Source organism: Pantherophis guttatus, chromosome 12, assembly GCF_059756535.1.
Source record: "Pantherophis guttatus breed Tessera chromosome 12, ASM5975653v1, whole genome shotgun sequence".
Lineage (NCBI taxonomy): Eukaryota > Metazoa > Chordata > Lepidosauria > Squamata > Colubridae > Pantherophis > Pantherophis guttatus.
The window spans coordinates 13,335,001-13,354,556 of record NC_142074.1 but is presented as its reverse complement, the minus strand read 5'-3'; the positions used below and the strand labels follow the sequence as shown (position 1 = coordinate 13,354,556).

At 45.9% G+C, this 19,556-nt stretch overlaps 1 protein-coding gene across 1 annotated transcript in view; it reads left to right on the top strand.

Moving 5' to 3' along the window:
* Positions 1 to 13,877: 13,877 nt before the first annotated feature.
* The window catches only part of SPRY3 (sprouty RTK signaling antagonist 3), a 16,794-nt gene continuing 11,115 nt past the window's right edge, over positions 13,878 to 19,556 (top strand). Inside the window, exon 1 of the mRNA XM_060691853.2 lies at positions 13,878 to 14,004. The gene's annotated coding sequence lies outside the window, so the exon portion shown is untranslated. The remainder of the gene's footprint in view (positions 14,005 to 19,556) is intronic.

Sequence of the window (19,556 nt, the reverse complement as noted above, 5' to 3'; positions counted from 1 at the left end):
CTCCAGGGAGTCCTTCCTTCTCATTAGGTGGCCAAAGTAGTTGAGTTTCATCTTCAGGATCTGGCCTTCTAAAGAGCAGTCAGGATTGATCTCCTCTAGGATTGACCGGTTTGCTTGCCTTGCAGTCCAAGGGACTCGCAGGAGTCTTCTCCAGCACCAGAGTTCAAAGGCCTCCATTCTTTGGCGCTCAGCCTTCATTATGGTCCAACTTTCACAGCCCTACATTGCAACTGGGAAAACCATAGGTAGAAGTAGAACTCAACATCTCCTGGTGATTGGCCCAAAGTCACCCAGCCACCTTTCATGCCTAAGGCAGGACTAGAACTCACCATCTTTTGGTGATTGGCCCAAAGTCACCCATCTGGCTTTCATGTTAAGGCAGGACTAGAACTCACCATCTCTTGGGTTCTATCCTGGTGCCTTAACCACGAGACCAAACTGGCTTGTCATTTCCATAGTTTACTATCCTATCATCTACAGGGAAGTAGCAGTTGGAAAACGTAGTTATTGAGGTACTTGAAAATTATTTAAAAACTATAACTACCAACTCTACATGGCCAGAATTTTAAGAGATTAGTGCTTACAATGCTCTTTTTTTATAGCGCGGTTTTTTCACTGTTGCCTCTTCCAATACAAACAAGACTGCAACTGACAACTATCATTGGATACCCTGTTTTGTCTCATCATCTAGATTAGGTGCTGTCTGGGGAATTCTGGGAATTGACGTCCACACATTTTCAAACCCCAATCTAGAACTTGACATCATTGGAGACATGGACTTCTTGGCACCAGCACCTCATGGAGAAAATGTTGCTGTAGGAAGAAAACCATCCAGTTCTTCACCCAGATGGGCAGAAAAGAATCCATCATATCATTTCAAAATATTGTTCCTGAATATTACTGGGTTGATCCAGGGGTGAAATTCAGCAGGTTCTGACAGGTTCCGAAGAACCGGTAGCGGAAATTTTGAGCAGTTCGGAGAACCTGCAAATACCACCTCTGGCTGGCCCCAGAGTGGGGTGGGAATGGAGATTTTGCAATATCCTTCCCCCAGGAGTGGGGAGGGAATGGAGATCTTGTAATATCCTTCCCCTGCCACACCCACCAAGCCACACCCACCAAGCCACACCACACTTACCAAGTCACGCTCACAGAACCGGTAGTAAAAAAAACTGGATTTCACCACTGGGTTGATCATCTTGGCTTTGGGCCTTTTTCTTCCAGCAGTATTTTTCTTTCCACCTTATTTTTTTATTGATGTTCCAGTTGAATTATTACTTCAGGTAGCCACGCTATGAAGATTCAGGTTACATATATTTCACAAATAAATAGGCTGCAGAGGACTTATTTTTCAATAACTTGTGGGCGTCAGATGGTGCTGTAATTCTGCTCTATCCGATTTTAATTTTTTTTTAAATTTTTTTTTTATTTTTTTAAAATAACATTACAAACAACATATAAAATACTTCACCCTGTGCTATACATAACAAAGGAAGATTTGGTTCTTCGGATATATCCTCATGATCGCCAAAATCCATGTTCTCGGGGTACAGGTACCGAAGCATCCAATTTTCCCAGCGCATAGTCCACGAATGGTTTCCAAATTTTCCAGAAAATATCTTCTTTATAGTCACCATTTCTAATTTTAATATCGCATGGTATTGTGAAATGTGGAAATTAGCTTTAAACGATGAAATGACACGTCTATCTGATTTTAAAAATGCATTGGGGGCATTTCTATTCTCCTCCAAAGAACTGGTTTTGTTTTCTTGCCTTCCAGATCCATTTCCCTGCTTTATTATCTATTTCTTTGTTTCCTTCCTTTCCGTTAAAATCGCCCCCCACCCTCTTTTTATAAGAACTTTGAGAAACTGGAAAAGTTGCTCTTTGATTTATTTTTGCAGAGACAGACCAAGACGGAAGGAATGACTAAGAAACGGAAGGCAGTTGTGATCCCGAGTAGAGGCAGTTTATTAAAGTTTAACAGCCTAGAAGCCCAAATGGCTATATTTAGCTCTAGATAGGATGTCAGCTGTGAAAATAGCGTGCTGGCAAATGGTGATGTTGTCCCATCAACGTTGGTAAGGCAGGATGCTCTCAGCCTCACTCCACCTGACAAGAGCAGCTGACTTTGACAGGAATTCACCTTCTGAAGCGTCTCGTCTTCTTTTGTCTTCTCCATTCCTGGTTCTCCGCCAAGAAAGTCAATGCAGTAGCAACTGTTGTGTGCCCAGCCCCTTGCCAGAAACTTCAGCCTCTCCAATGACCCCAGGAGAAGAGGGTGAGCTACCCTGCTCACACCTGACCTCTTCTGTGACATTGATCCTGGCAGGCTGAGTTGGAGCACCAGCACAAAGAGGGGCCCTGAGGTTGTCTCCTAAATCACCAGCGACAGTTTCAAGAAGGTAGAAGATAAGAGCATAGCCCAGGTCTCGGCAATCTTAAACACTCAAAGAGCCATTTGGACCCGTTTCCCACAGAAAAGAAAACACCGGGAGCCACAAAACCCTTCCCGTGCCTGACTATTTCCCGAGTGACCACAAAACTAGCATATATAGTTGAATTAAACATTCTGTTTTCTTCTGAAACTTTTCTTTTCTTGGATTTATCCATGGTTGGCCTACCAGGGTCAAAAAGCTCCATAAATCACGTGCCACAGGTGTCGCACATTGGCGGTTGTGAATATATTTTGAGCGACAGAGAGCCGCAGCAGAGGGATGAAAGAGCCACATGTGGTTCCAGAGCTGCGGGTTGCTGATCCCTGGCATAGCCCAAAGTGTCTATCTGCAAAACCAAGCCGAAGGACATTTTAAGCCAACTAGGTTTTCCCTCTCAGTCAACGCACTTTCTGCCCTAGTGTCAATCATTCAAAAGTGTCACAGGGAAAATCTTTCCTCAGATTAAAACAAATAAAAATTACTGTGTTTCCCCGAAAAGACCCTGTCTTATATTTTTTTGAACCCTGAAATAAGCGGTTGGCCTTATTGTCGTGCACTCAAAAGCCCGATTGGGCTTATTATCAGGGGATGTCTTATTTTGGGGGAAACAGGGTATGTAACATGCATGACAATAGGTTGGGACCAGGGTGTGTAGAGTCTCTGGGACATAGAGTTTTGTCCCCTTCCATGCTAGGTCATCCCTTTTTGTCAAGAGAAAAGCAGAGGGTGGGAAGTTGTGTGCACGCAAACACACACACACAAAAGAGAACCTGGAAAAACCAGTCACAGTGCTGAGGATCATCTGTTCAGATTCTGCACCCAGCTCATCAGCAGTTCAGTTCTTCTCAACCTTGGTCATTTTTAAAGGTGTGGACTTCAACTCCCAGAATGCTGGCTGGGGATTTCTGGGAGTTAAGAAGTCCACACTTCTTAACGTTGCTGAGAAACCACTGGTCCAGACACTGAATCTCCAAACCTGTTGAGATTCTAGAAAGAGTGCAGAGAAGAGCAACCAAGATGATTAGGGGACCGGAGGCTAAAATATACGATGAACGGTTGCAGGAACTGGGCATGGCTAGTCCAGTGAAGAGAAGGACCAGGGGAGACAGGATAGCAGACTTCCAATATTTGAGGGGCTGTCACAGTGAGGAGGGGATCAATCTACTTTCCAAAGCACCTGAAGGCCAGACAAGGAATAATGGATGGAAACTGATCAAGAAGAGATTCAACCTGGAAATAAGGAGGAATTTTCTGACAGTGAGAGCTGGACAGTAAGTGGACTGGACAAACGTGTTATTCCTTTTTAGGCATAAAGGAGAATGTATTCTCCTTTATATCCTCCTTTAACATATACCCGTGATGGCGAACCCATGGCACGCATGTCAGAGGTGGCACGCAGCGGCCTCTCTGTGGGCATGCGAGCCGTCGCCCCAGTTCAGCTCCGCCGCAGATGTGCACACGCCTCCCGCCAGTCAGCTGGTCTTTGGGTCTCTGCCGTGCATGCATGGGAGCTGCATCCACATTGCATTTTGGGGATTTGGGTGTGCGCATTTGCAAGCATGTGCGCTCTTTGGGCACATGGTCCAGAAAAGGTTAGCCATCCCTGGCATATGCAATGCTAAAATCTAAGCTTTCTTTTTTGGTAAAACCCAGCAACTATCTGTCCATGATATATGTTAGTGGCAGTCAAAAAATCCTCTTGTGTAAAGGTTTTTATATGGTCTAGATTTCATATACTGAAGGATTGAACCAGTTGTATATTTATACTACCTGGAGCTTGTCTTTTTTCTTTTTCCTTTTGAGGTTTGTTTTAATAACTCTTTGTTCACTCCGATTATAGCTTTTTTAATTCTAAACCCTCGTTGCCTTATTTTGTTCAACTCTTTGTTCAAATTGTAACATTTCACCAGGATCGTAAGCCACCCTGAGACGTTTAATAAATAGATAAATAATAAAGTTCAGCATAATCGCAATCCCTGTTAAGAGTACATTTGTAAAAAAAAAAAGGGGGGGGAAATCTTGTATTTCCCCCCCTCCTTCTATTTGTTTTTATTTAGCTTGATTAATGACAAGAAAAAGCAAGAGAATGTCTTGCTGAAAAACAAGAGAATTTCAAAAATTCTCTGGAGTGGATTGTGGTATTCTCACACTTTTTTTTACTGGTGAGATGGCTGAGGGTTGTGTGAGAGAGTGAGAGAGTGTCCTGTTTTCATGACAAAGCCATCTGACCCGTGGCCTGGAATCTCCCTACATGAAATTCCAAGGGATTCTCTATCTAACATTGTTGACATTGTTGAGAAAGAAAGATTGACCAAGTCAGTTCTGTGTTTAAATGGAAACTACTTCTCCTTCTCCTTCTCCTTCTCCTTCTCCTTCTCCTTCTCCTTCTCCTCCTCCTCCTTCTTCTTCCTCCTCCTCCTCCTTTTTCTTTTTCTTTTTCTTTTTCTTTTTTTTTTCTTCTTCTTCTTCTTCCTCCTCCTCCTCTTCCTTCTTCTTCTTCTTCTTCTTCTTCTTCTTCTTCTTCTTCTTCTTCTTCTTCTTCTTCTTCTTCCTCCTCCTCCTCCTCCTCCTCCTCCTCCTCCTCCTCTTCCTCTTCTCCTCCTCCTCCTCTTCCCCTCCTCCTCCTCTCCTTCCTCTTCTCCTCCTCCTCCTCCTCTTCCTCTTCTTCTTCTTCCTTCTCCTCCTCCTCCTCCTTCTTCCCTCCTACTCCTCTTCTTCTTTCTCCTCCTCCTCCTCCTCCTCCTCCTCCTCCTCCTCCTCCTCCTCCACCACCACCACCACAAATATTCAATGTTCTTTTTCAACCTTTCCTCCAGAAGTCCTCGCTTGCATTCCATTGTTTCTTTTGTATGGTTTGTTTATTTGGCCATCCCATGTTATATAAACTCAGATACGGGCATTTGTTAAAACTACTTTTAAGATACCACAGAGGTACAGAAACAGTGCCCATATGAGTACAATTGCTAAACCTCATCGGTACTCATTAGTAGTGAGATATATTAGCTGAAGGTTAACATCTGGAAGGCTGCAAGTTCTCCACCTTGGTTGACCTTCTTAATGCCTCTTAGTTGAAGCAACCCATTTACTTAATCTTGGGACTATAAAGCTGGTTCAGCTTAACCCAGACAGCAACAACCAAGGTACCATATCAGAGGTGTGAATTCCAAGTCTCAGATTCCGGCGCTTGCTTCAGGATCCCATTCATAAATCTTGGCATGGGAAGGACGTCGCCTATTTCCAACCAGCTATTCCCATCCAAAAAAATATCTACTTTCCTCTCCCATCTTTTCTTGTTCATTATGTCTGGAAGTTGAGGCCATGGCAAGTGGATTTCTTTGCTTGGCGGCTCCAAACATTTCAAGTAGCTTATCCAAGTAGCTTCTTCAGTCTGAGCAAGTTGGGTAGGGGACACATCCATGTCCTCCAAGGTGCTTTTGTTACTAATTTCAAGGATCGGACCCAATAACAGGCATGGACTCATTTAGCATTCAAACAGGTTACCTTTTATTAACATTGACCTTCTCATTACAGCAATCATCAGCAAGAACATCTGGAGCAACGTGGGGCAACCTTAAATACCTGGGAGGCGGAGTCTGAGGTAAGGAGTGGTCTAGGGGGGAGGTAGGTGTGTGGTGTGTGTGAGTTAACCCCTGCAGTCCTGAGTCATGTGTACCTGCTTGTGTGGGTAAGGCATTTACACGTGACAGCTTTCAGTTCCATCCTGGCTAGAGAATTCTTTAATAACATAAGTTGAAGTATCTGGGGGGCATTCTGTAGAAGCTGGTTTAATGAACCCAGAAGTATTTCCAGGGTTCTGGGGTGACATATCTCTTCTTGTATACATCCATGGTCCAAGAATGTCCAAGTCTCTCAAAAATTAAGCATTGGGTCAACCCTGAAGCTGGCCTGGCTGAAGCCATCTTGGAGCTTCAGTGCTGCCACACTAGAGCTGAGGGATAGGAGGGGGCAGGGGTGAAATTCAGCAAGTTCTGATAGGTTCCGGTAGCAGAAATTTTGAGTAGTTCAGAGAACCGGTAAATACAACCTCTGGCTGGTCCCAGAATGGGGTGGGAATGGGAATTTTGCAGTATCCTTCCCCTGGAGTAGGGTGAGAATGGAGATTTTGCAATATCCTTCTCCCAGGGGTGGGGTGGGAATGGGGATTTTGCAATATCCTTCCCCCAGAAGAATGGGGTGGGATTGGAGATTTTGCAATATCCTTCCCCTGAAGTGGGAAGGGAATGGAGATTTTGCAGTATCCTTCCCCTGGAGTGGGAAGGGAAAGGAGATTTTGCAATATCCTTCCCCTGGAGTGGGAAGGGAATGGAGATTTTGCAGTATCCTTCCCCTGGAGTGGGGCGGGAATGGAGATTTTGCAGTATCCTTCCCCTGGAGTGGGGTGGGAATGGAGATTTTGCAGTATACTTCTCCCAGGAGTGGGGAGGGAATGGGGATTTTGCAGTATTCTTCCCCTGGAGTGGGGTGGGAATGGAGATTTTGTAGTATCCTTCCGCTGCCATGCCCACCAAACCACACCCACATAGCCACATCACGCCCACCAAGCCACACCCACAGAACCAGTGGTAAAAAAAATTGAATTCCACCACTGGGAGGGGGGATTAGAGATAGCTAGGGTGTAGATAGCCAAAACAAAATACTTTCTCTTGGGAACCAAGGTCGTTCTCACACCTGGCCGGAGGAAGGAGGAGTGATGTCCCCAGGCCAGCGGACCCTGCCTTGATTGGGCCATGTGGCTGATTGTTTGGGTTTGGGGGGGGGGAAACATTCACTTTTAATTCGGTGAAAACCGAGGGGCCCTTCAGAGTCGGTTGTCACCAGATATGTGTCCATGTGATATTTCCAATAAAGCTGTTTAATAATAATAATAATAATAATAATAATAATAATAATAATAATAATAATAATAATAATAATTTTATTTCTATACCACCCCTCTCCCGAAAGACTCAGGGCAGTGTACAGCCATTTTAAAACAAAAAATATACAAATATCAAAATTTAAAATTATTAAAAATATTACACAATTTCGGCCCGGATTAAAACCCCCAATTTAAAACTCCCAATTTAAAATAATTACATTGTTAGCCCTGCTAACTATGTAATTATTTACATAGGTAGATTCTTTGAGGAATCTACCTGCCTCGGAGTTCTTGCTTGCAATAGATCTAACTAGTTGGCTCAGTGGCTAAGACATTGAGCTCGATGATCAGAAAGGTCCGCGGTTCGAATCCCGAGTATAGGTCTCCTGCGTGAGCAGGGGGTTGGACTAGATGACCTCCAAGTTCCCTTCCCAACTCTGTTACTGTTACTACTTGGAACCTGACACATTGTCTATGTATGAGGAGGATGAGGAATTGACTATCTTGATGAGGGAAGATTTTGTTTTAACTACCTTGCTAAAGACAGTTTTACTTCTCATTGAAAAGACGGGGGGGGGGGACATGACTGGGGAACTTCTGCTCCTTTCGGGGAGGGTGGGGTGTGTAGCCAACTCCAAGTCATTCTCTCCTTCCTCTTTAGTGCATTCAGGCTGATTCATGGCAGTTTATTATTGGATTGTGAAAGCAGAGTCTGGGCTGGGTAGTAAATGGAAAGACGCACACAGGAAGGGGGGGAAAAAAACAGAAAAGAAAATGCAGAGAAAGTGCTAATGGATCTCGGAAATAGCTCCCTGCGTTCCTTTCCCCATGCTCGTTTGGACGAGGAAGCCTGGAACTTTAGGGGTTTCTTGGCTCCAAAATTAGCTGCTTGGCCTTTTTTTTTTTTTTTTTTTAAATCAGCATTTTGAACATTAGGAGCAAGCCAGGGAGAGAAGTGGCTCATCAGAAAGAAATCAGGAATCGAGTTAGTCCACCCATCCTCTATATGGTTGATAAAGGAATCATCTCAGTTTGATCTGTGATCCAAGGTCTTTTAAAAATGATACCTTCTTGTTCTTGGGTTCGGTGGAATAAGCTGTCGCTCAAACTGCTGCCTGAAACAGGAACTTGCTGGGCTTATATCTGAATCAGAAAGGAAAGATGGATAGATGGACGGGGGAGGGAGGGAGGAAAGAAGGAAGGAAGGAAAGAAAGAAGGAAGGGTGGGAGGAAGGAAGGAAGGAAAGAAGGAAGGAAGGAAGGAAGAAAGGAAGGAAGGGTGGGAGGAAGGAAGGAAGGAAACAAGGAAGGAAGAAGGGAGGGAGGAACGAAGGAAAGAAAGAGGGGAGGGAGGGAGGAAGGAAGGAAGAAGGAACAGGGTGATGGGAATGAGAAAATGAAATGAAATGGGGAAGGAAGAAAGGGAATGAGGGAGAAAGGAAGGAAGGAAGGCAGGCAGGAAGGTAGGCAGGAAGGAAGGAAGTTGAGGAAGGGAATGAGGGAGAAAGGAAGGCAGGCAGGAAGTTAATGAGGAAGGGAGGAAGGGAATGAGGGAGAAAGGAAGGCAGGCAGGCAGGCAGGAAGGAAGGAAGGAAGGAAGGGTGGGAGGAAGACAGGAAGGAAGGCAGGAAGGAAGGAAGGCAGGAAGGAACAGGGTGATGGGAATGAGAAAATGAAAGGAAATGGGGAAAGGAGAAAGGGAATGAGGGAGAAAGGAAGACAGGAAGGAAGAAAGATGATAGTAATGAGAAGGGAATGAGGAAGGGAGGAAGAGAATGAGGGAGAAAGGCAGGCAGGCAGGCAGGCAGGAAGTTAATGAGGAAGGGAATGAGGGAGGGAGGAAGGAAGGCAGGAAGGGAGGAAGGAAGGAAGGGAAGGAGGGAGGGAGGAAGGAAACTGAAAGCCCATGGAGGCTGAACTGGCTCACTTGCCAGAGTATTAACACCAAAAGTTATTCTTGCTTCCTTTTTGCAGCTAAACCTTGAGATGCTGATTCAAGAAAACAAGAAAGTAGTTTCCCTTTGCTCTGCAGAAGATGCTCCAGTTAAATAAGTGCTACAATGAGAGCATTCATCTCATTGAACTCAATGCAGTTTACTTTTTAATAAATATGAACCGCAATCCTGATGCAAAACAAACTTGCCCAAGGTAGAGAATATGCATCTTTCTTGGATAACCTACCCGTGTTTCCCCGAAAATAAGACCCTGTCTTATTTATTTATTTTTTTTGAACCCTGAAATAAGTGCTTGGCCTTATTGCCGTGCGCTCAAAAGCCCAATTGGGCTTATTATCAGGGGATGTCTTATTTTGGGGGAAACAGGGTATATAACATGCATGACAATATAATCGCAGAGGGTGGGAAGTTGTGTGCACGCAAACACACACACACACACAAAATAGAACCTGGAAAAACCGGTCACAGTGTTGAGGATCATCTGTTCAGATTCTGCACCCAGCTCATCAGCAGTTCAGTTTTTCTCAACCTTGGTCATTTTTAAAGGTGTGGACTTCAACTCCCAGAAGGCTGGCCGGCGATTTCTGGGAGTTAAGAAGTCCACACTTCTTAAAGTTGCTGAGAAACCACTGGTCCAGACACTGAATCTCCAAACTTGTTGAGACTCTAGAAAGAGTGCAGAGAAGAGCAACCAAGATGATCAGGGGACTGGAGGCTAAAATATATGATGAACTGTTGCAGGAACTGGGTATGTCTAGTCTAGTGAAGAGAAAGACCAGGGGAGACATGATAGGAGTCTTCCAATATTTGAGGGGCTGCCACAGAGAGGAGGGGATCAAGCTATTTTCCAAAGCACCTAAAAGCCAGAGAAGGAATAATGGATGGAAACTGATCAAGGAGAGATTCAACCTGGAAATAAGGAGAAATTTTCTGACAGTTCCATCAACCAATGGAAAAAGAAGTTGCCTTCAGAAGTTGTGGGAGCTTCATCACTGGAAGCTTTCAAGAAGAGACTGGACTGCCATCTGTCAGAAATGGTGTAGGGTCTGCTTGGGTGAGGGGTTGGACTAGATGACCTACAAGGTCCCTTCTAACTCGGTTAATCTGTTAAACCTGTCCGGCCCACATAAATTGGTGTCTGATTTTCCCTCCCACCTCCATCCTTCTGCTTCCTTCTTTTTAGATGCAATCTGCTTAATTGCAGAAGGAAAGGAACTGAGTTTTCTATTGGTATTATATTACTAACCTAAGTACCATAATGTCATTATATAGATGATGCTCTAACCAGAAGAGGTTTTGCTCCTAAATTATCATGACTGTTATGATGGATAAAGATTATTCCACCTGTTCTACTCTTGAAAAGTGTTCGGAGACTGCAGTTGGTCCAGAATACAGCCGCGCGAGCTATCGTGGGTGCACCTAGGTACACCCACATTACACCAATTCTCCGCAAGCTGCACTGGCTCCCTATTGGTCTCCGGTCACAATTCAAGGTGTTGGTTATTACCTTTAAAGCTCTACATGGCTCAGGGCCAGGGTATCTTCAAGACCGCCTTCTACCACATAGCTCCCAGTGACCGGTAAGATCCCACAGAGTTGGTCTCCTCCGGGTCCCATCAGCTAAACAATGCCGGCTGGCAGGCCCGCGGGGGAGAGCCTTCTCTGTGGCTGCCCCAGCTCTCTGGAACCAGTTAATCTCCTGAGGTCTGGACCGCCCCCACCCTATTGGCCTTCCAAAAAGCAGTGAAGACCTGGCTTTTCCGGCAGGCCTGGGGCCGTTAATCTTGCTGTTGCGATCTTGTGAGATCCAGCCATGAAAGGTGTGAATGGATTTTAATGTTTTAATTTTTAAATGTTTTTATAATGGTTTTTTAAATGCATTGTAAGCCTCCCTGAGTCTTTGGAGAAAGGCGGCATATAAATAATAATAATAATAATAATAATAATAATAATAATAATAATAATAATAATAATAATAAGAAGAAGAAGAAGAAGAAGATGACGACTGACAGGCACTTGGTCCACAACACACCTGACATACAATAGTTGAAAAGAAAAAAGTATGGTTCATTGACATTGCAATACCTGGTGATGCACGAATTGAAGATAAGCAGCAAGAAAAAATCACAAAGTACCGGGACTTACAAATTGAAGTTGAGCGACTGTGGAAAAAGAAATCGTGTGTTGTCCCGATTGTAATTGGAGCCCTCAGAGCAATACCCAAAGGGCTACCCCGCTATTTAGAAATTCTAAATTTGCCGGACTTGAACATTTTGACTCTACAAAAAACCACCTTACTCGGAACAGCTTACATCCTCCGACGATACCTTAACAGTTCCTAGGTCCTTGGTTAGGACTCCAGCTGCTGAGCTATTAACCAGCTTCAAAGGCTGTGGATCTCACTAAAGATTAAATAATAATAATAATAATAATAATAATAATAATAATAATAGGAGTTTCCCTTCATTCTGTCCCCACAACGACCCTGTGAGGTAGGATAGTTAAGAAACTGGCCCAAAGCCACTTAAGAGTATATCTATGACCAAGGATGGACCCGAATCCAGATCTCAGTATTCTTACTGTCTATGGAGATTCTCAGTCACCCAGGACATGCTTTTTCCAAAGATGCTTTTTCAAGAGGCAACTGGAATTTCTGTTTTTTTCTTTGAAGACATTTCGCTTCTCATCCAAGAAGCTTCTTCCGCTTTGACTGGCTGGTGCGGAATGGAAAATTGCAGACTACAGAAAAAAATGGCAGACTTCAGGAACCATTTTTGCTTCAATTTGAGATGCAGAAGAAGGCAAAGGACCAGCTCTCTGCAAGGAGTATAAATCCTTCCATTCCCCACCAGGCAGTCAGAGCTGAAGAAGCTTCTTTGATGAGAAGCAAAACATCTTCAAAGAAAAACAAGAAAGTCCAGTTGCCTCCTGAAAAAGCATTTTTTGGGCTAGTATTCTTATTCTTAACAACTAGTTTGAGTGCAGTTTTAGATGGCGTGTTTCTTATTTTCTGCTTAAAATTCTTTTCCAAAGCTAATACAACACAGTTTATTTAATTTTCGGCAGGACCCTTTGTAAACCAAGGCGTAGCATGTTGTAGACAGCCAACCAATTGTGATTTGTTCAATAAACCATGATTAAAACAGGGTTAAGGGTTCTAACCATGTGCTAAGAATAGCTGTCCTGGATTTCAAAGCCAGCTTTTGGGATTTTTCATCCAATGAATACTCCCCCCCCCTGGTTTTTCCCTGCTGGGAAACTCTGCCAATGCTCAGAAGTCCCTTTCTTTCGAATGCACCAGGCCTTCCTGTTGCACTGTAACATGTTCCAGGATTATAAACTATCTAATCTTTGAGCCCCCCACCCTCAGATCCCATTGATCTGAGCACTTAAAAGCTCCAATAATGCATTTGTGCTGAGAACTCAGGTGTTCTCTCTCTCTCTCTCTCTCTCTCTCTCTCTCTCTCTCTCTCTCTCTCTCTCTCTCTCTGTGTGTGTGTGTGTGTGTGTGCTTATTTTATTTGTCACTACTTTCAAGTTGTTTAGGTGGCTCACTGGCTAAGACACTGAGCTTGTCAATCAGAAAGGTCGGCAGTTCCGGGGTTCGAACCCCTAGTACAGGTCTCCTGGGTGAGCAGGGGGTTGGACTAGGTGACCTCCAAGGCACCTTCCAACTATGTTACTGTTAGAATAGAATAGTTTTTTTTTAATTGGTCAAGTGTAATTGGACACGCAAGGAATTTGTCTTGGTGCACACGCTCTCAGTGTACATAAAAGAAAAGATACCTTCATAAGAATGAGTTCTGGTGGCTCAGCAGACTAAAGCACTAAAGCACTGTTATTAACATCCAGTTACATCTGCTGCCTGCAATTACTGCAAGTTCGAATCTCACCAGGCTCAAGGTTGACTCAGCCTTCCATCCTTTCTAAGGTAGGTAAAATGAGGACCCAGATTATGGGGGCAATAAACTGACTTCGTATAAATATACAAAAGTATGAAGGCTATTGCTTAACGCATTGTAAGCCGCCCTGAGTCTCCGGAGAAGGGGGCCATATAAATCAAATTAAAAAAAAAAAATCATAAGGTACAATATTAATTGATCCGGCTGAGGCATCCCGGCTTGCAAGACTGGAGAACCCCCCCCCTTTTTTTTTCTCTCTTCCCTCTCCCCTCTCCTCCCAGCCGCCCCAGCCTCGGAAATTCGTGCGGTTCCGCCGCTGGCTCTCGGCTTTGCAAAGGCAGCCCGGTTGGAAGGAGCGGACGGAGGGCGAAGAGCCGGCGGAGATCCCTGCGGGGACGCCTTAATGGGCCGATTCCATTTCAACGCAATGACGCCACTTGGAGAGAGCATTAATTGCTCCAGGAAAAGTAAGAGAAAGGCAAGAGAGAGAGAGAGAGAGAGAAAGGGAGGAGGGAAGGGAAGAGAAGAGAAAGGGGCGGAGTCAGGGGGCGGAGTCCCCACCCCTCTCTTTTCTTTTCCCTTCCCCTCCCCTCCCCTCCCTCCATTCACAAGCGCCCCGCTTTACATTCACAAATAAAACAGACCCACGCCCCTTCGAGGGCTCCGCTCCGCCCCGAAGGGAGGTCCCCTTCCCAGCCTCATCGGGAGCCTCTGCGCTTTCGCGGGAGACGGCGCGGCTTTTCTTTGCCGCTGGCGGCAGTCCCTTGGCTGCCACCCCGAGGGGGATCGCCCGGCCAAGACGCCCGGAGAGCGGGGAGAGCAGCGTCGAGGTAAGCGCCCAAGCGCGGCAGCCAGAGACAGAGAGAGAGGGAGGGAGAGGGAGAGAGAGAGAGAGAGGGAGGGAGAGATAGAGAGGGAGGGAGAGAGAGGGAGAGAGAGAGAGGGAGAGGGAGAGAGAGAGGGGGAGAGAGGGAGGGAGGGAGAGAGAGAGGGAGAGATAGAGAGGAAGAGAGAGGGAAGGAGGGAGGGAGAGAGAGAGGGAGAGAGAGAAGGTGGGAGGGAGGGAGGGAGAGAGAGAGAAAGAGGGAGGGAGAGAGAGAGAGAGGGGGGAGAGAGACCCATCCAGGGGTCCCTCCGGGGGTCTCCGATGGCATTTTTTTGGGCAACTGAACCGGGCGCCGGGCTTCTCCAGCCGGACCGTCGAGGCAGGTTGGAAGCGATCTGGATCCTCCCGGGACTGGGACGGGGACGTGGGGAAGACTTCTCTAGCGGAGACCCGACGGCTCCTGCCCTTAAAACAGCCGACCGCTTCGTTGCAACCCGCTCGGCAGGGATTTTGCCAAGCCCCGTCCGTCCGTCCGTCCGTCCGTTCCACGGGGGGAATTTTTCCCCCTCCGGGTGGGGAAGCTTTCAACCAACGGAATATGGGAGAAACTCGACGACTTCTCTGCGCTCTTGGCGTTTGGGTGGGTGGGTGAGTGGGTGGGGTCGCTCTTATGAGGGAGGGGGCGAGCCGAAGAGGGCGCGGAGGGGGGTGTTTCCACCCACCCCCCTTTTTTCGCCCAGATCCCAACCTTAGGGGCTTGTTTTGACCCCAAATGAACAAAACCTCGATTCTTGCTCTGGATCGAACCGGGTTTAGAGAATAGAACGTGAAACCCCTGTCTTAACGAGAAAGGGGTGTGTGCGGGGGGGGGGACTTTCCAGTTTGTGGGATCTTGCGTTTTTTGCTCCCCGCAAAAAAAATAAAAATAAAAATAAAAAATGGTATATGGATGGAAGAGCTAAAAAAAACAATAACCATCGTTTTAGAATGAACGATGTTGCAGCCCCGAGGGGAGGGGGGGCAGGGGAGGATGGAGTGGGGTGTGGGAATTTGTGAAAGGAGCAATCAGAATTGAATGGAGATCTTCTGTCCTCTCCTGCCCCCTCCCCCCCTCCCCAGAATTAGGAAGAGGATGGCCAGAGTAGGCAAGAGATGCTTTGCGGAGCTACTGTTAAATGGGGGAGGTGGGCAATTCGCGATCCAAATCTTTCTTCTGACCACCGGGACGTTTTCATGATCCCTCATAATCCGACAGGTGTTTGCTTTTTTTTTTTTTTTTTTAAAAATAGTATTCCTAATGTTCAAGAAAGTGGCAAGAGATTATGGATCTCTTCTGGCCAAAAGCACTAGGAAATTCTCCGACGCTGACAATTACGGGTAAATAGCTCAATGAAATGTTCACATAGAGAGGTGGATCTGCCTCGGATTAATGGATGGATTCTATCTTGACTAGGAGAATGTCTTTAGGGGTTTCTTGGCTGTTTGCTGGAGGAATTGGGTTGGGGGTCTTCTTACAGGGGTGACAGTAACAGAGTTGGAAGGGACCTTGGAGGTCATCTAGTCCAACCCCCTGCTCAGGCAGGAGACCTGTACTAGGGATTCGAACCGCCAAACTGCGACCTTTCTGATCAGACAAGCTCAGTGTCTTAGCCACTGAGCCACCAAACTTTAAGCTCTTGGGCGGAGGGATGGCAGGAGTCCAGTGGAAGGCGTGGATGTCTTAGCCACTCAGTGTCTTAGCCACTGAGCCACCAAACTTTAAGCTCTTGGGCGGAGGGATGGCAGGAGTCCAGTGGAAGGCGTGGATGTAGCCGCACCAAAAAAATTTGGGGTGCTACCTCCATCGTTCTATGGATCCCTGAAGTAGGCAAAATGCAACCTCAGCTGATGTGTTTTGATAGACTGTCCAAAACTGGAGACGGAAAATAATTTGGGAAAGGAGGGGAACCAGTTATCCAGAAGTTTGGAATGAGTCCCTTGGATTCCCTGGGGTAGTTAGGCAAATAAGAAACCCGGGAAAAGGGGCTGGCTGAGCAGCTGGAGATGGAGTGGTGGTGGTAGTGGAAATGATCCAAGGCTAGATGATCGAGGATGGTAATGAAACAAGGGGAAGATACTTTTTGGGAAGAAGGCGTTTTGGGAATAAATTTGCAGTGGCGTAATTTTGGTCCATCGGGGATCAAACTCACTGGAAAAGGCAGCTGTGTTTGGAACCGTCAGCAGTAAAAGGAAACGAGGCCACCAGAAAAGAGGTGGTGAGATGACACAAACCAGAACAAAGAAACAATTGAAAGAACAATTAAAAAAGAAAAAAGAAAATGTTGGAAAGAGGTGATCCATGGATTCGACAAGGATTGGATGTAATTGAACAGATAGCTTCTTCTTCTTCTTCTTCTTCTTCTTCTTCTTCTTCTTCTTCTTCTTCTTCTTCTTCTTCTTCTTCTTCTTCTTCTTTTTCTTCTCCTCCTCCTCCTCCTCCTCCTCCTCCTCCTCCTCCTCCTCCTCCTCCTCCTCCTCCTCGTTCTCCTATCATCATCATCATTTTAGAGAAGGGTTTTAAAAAAAGAAATCAACCTGATTGCTTATCATTAACTGTTGGCAATCCCTTGAGCCAGCTCTTAATAGTAAGAGTCTTCTATTATAAAAAAAATCCATCACTTTGGTCTAGTACCAGCCCGTCACTGCCACTAGCCAGCAAAGTAGGTTAGTGGCCAGTGATTTGTCCCTGGCCATTCCTGCTACAGCCTTCTCCTTGTTCCTCCAGAAGAAGCTCTGGTTCTCTGGCAGGAGCCGAGAGTACTTGAGTTACGATGAAGACTTGGATCCAGGATGTTCTGCCTGCAGCTAGTGGGTTACATCAGCGTTCATTGGGAAATTTGCAGCCAGAGGAGAGACAGTTTCCAAATTCATTCATTGGGACCACGCCCTCGCGGATGGGACTGAGCAAGCTTTCAAAAGGATGCTCCCGGGAAAGAGGAGATGGTTAGAAAAGTTGCTACTTGTTGGGCTTTAAGCTCGGCTTTCAACCTGATCGGGCAGCTGAACAATTGGCAACGGATTGCATTGAAAATGGCCAGGATGATTATTCTCCTAAGATATCTTATCATTGGCATAGGAGGAAAATGATGGCTTGTACAGGTAGTCCTCGACTTATGAACACAACTGAGCCCAAAATTTCTGTTGGCTAAGTGACTTTTAACCCTGTTTTACGACCTTTCTTGCCACGGTTGTTAAGTGAATTGCTGCAGTTGTTAAGTGAATGACCCAGTTGTTAAGCGAATCTGGCTTCCCCTTTGACTTTGCTTATCAGAAGGTCGCAAAAGGGGATCACATGACCCCGGGACACTGCGACCGTCATAAATATGAACCAGTTGCCAAGCGTCTGAATTATGAGCAACCTGACCCTGGGGGATGCTGCATAGGTCATAACTGTGAGAAACGGTCATCGGTCTCTTTTTTTCAGTGCCGTTGTAACTTTGAACGGTCACTAAATGAACTGTCATAAATCGAGGACTACCTGAATTGAGGGGAAGGGATGCATCTGCAGAAACGATAGGGGGTCGAATGCAGAAGTGGGCAGCAGAATTTAGAAATTCACCCCTATTAGGCAACCCAATTCTTTGGAAGAATAGATGTTGAAGCTGAAGCTCAAAGAGCCTTGGTAGTACGGTGGTCTAAAGCACCCTGTTAGTAAGACCAGCTGCCTGCAATTACTGCTGGTTCGAATCTCTCCAAGGCTCAAGGTTGACTCAGCCTTCCATCCTTTCTAAGGTAGGTAAATTGAGGAACCAGTTGTGGGGGCAATAAGCTGACTTTGTATAAATATACAAAAGGATGAAGGCTATTGCTTAACGCATTGTAAGCCGCCCTGAGTCTCCGGAGAAGGGCGGCATATAAATCAAATTAAAAAAAAAATACTCTGGCCACCTAATGAGAAGAGAGGGCTCCTTGGAGAAGACCCTGATGTTGGGAAAGATGGAAGGCCAAAGGAGAAGGGGACAGCACAGGATGAGATGGTTAGTTAGCATCATTGACGCAATGAACATGAAATTGGGGTAAACTCTGAGAGATGGTGAAGGACAGGTGGGGGCTGACCTGCTGTGGTCCATGAGGTTGCAAAGACTCGGACACAATTTAGCAACTGAACCTCGAAAAGATTAATCCAAAGTATGCAATGTGGAGTCAATTACAAGATGGGCGTGTCTTTGTGATTAGTGGCTAAGACATTGAGCTTGTCGATCAAAAGGTCGGCAGTTCAGCGGTTCGAATCCCTAGCGCCGTGGAACGGGGTGAGCTCCCGTTACTTGTCCCGGCTTCTGACAACCTAGCAGTTCGAAAGCACGTAAAGAATGCAAGTAGAAAAATAGGGACCACTTTTGGTGGGAAGATAACAGCGTTCCCTGCACCTTTGGCGTTGAGTCATGCCGGCCACATGACCACGGAGACGTCTTCGGGCAGCGCTGGCTCTTCGGCTTTGAAACGGAGATGAGCACCACCCCCTAGAGTCGGGAACGACTAGCACATATGTGCGAGGGGAACCTTTACCTTTTATACGTTTATAGGAGGTCGGTGAAGAACAATCCCAGGCTTTTTGTGTCTGACCTGTTTGGAGTCTATGTGTTGGTTTCATCAGGAGCCCACTCTGAGTTTGGCAATGCCAAAAAGGACCCGTGTTCTGCAGGCGTTTTGTGGTGTTGAATGCGCTCAGCACATGCTCAGAAGCACTCTTCCCTATTAAATGGGATTGAGAAAGGACCTTTCTGGACTCTACAGTGCATTCTGGGGCTTCGGGCCAGGCGGGGAGGGATGACCCCTTAATGGCACTTGAGTTTGTCCCACCTGTCTGCTTCTTGGGGTTGCCAACACCAGTGGTGCGTGGCCAGGCACTGTCACAAAAAAGAGCCAACCTATCTCTCCATCTGGGGTTTTCCCAGCTTCTTCTCAGCCTGCTATTCATTCTCAGCTGCTGCAGTAGCCAATTCTCCTCTCTTCCTGCCCCCCACCCCATCACCCTACCCCCTTCCTCTCTTTCCCTTCACTGCAGTATCTATTTCAGTCTCTGGCTGGATTGGATCCTTCCCATTCTGAATGGCAAACAATTTATTGTCATTCAATCTTCCGCCTTCTCTCTTCCCTCCTCCCTTCGGTTTGATGCTGAAGGAATTGTGGCAGGTCTTAAAGGGACCTTCCCGTCAACGCTCTTTGGGTCAGAGAGGCGGATGTTGTCGTTGTTATTATTTTACCGAAAGCCTCACTATGTGGCACTGCAACATGCATGCTTTGAATTGAACCCGTGGGTCGCATAGCAATCGTTCTCTGATTGGCAAGGGACTGTAGTTTTTAGGGGTTGCATCCGGAGCTGTGTCCTGACTTCTGACTTCAATATACTATAATAAGCTCTGAGATATATATGTATCATAGATAGATAGATAGATAGATAGATAGATAGATAGATAGATAGATGAGATGGTAGATGAGATGGTAGATGGATGGATGGATGGATGGATGGATGGATGGATAGATAGATAGATAGATAGATAGATAGATAGATAGATA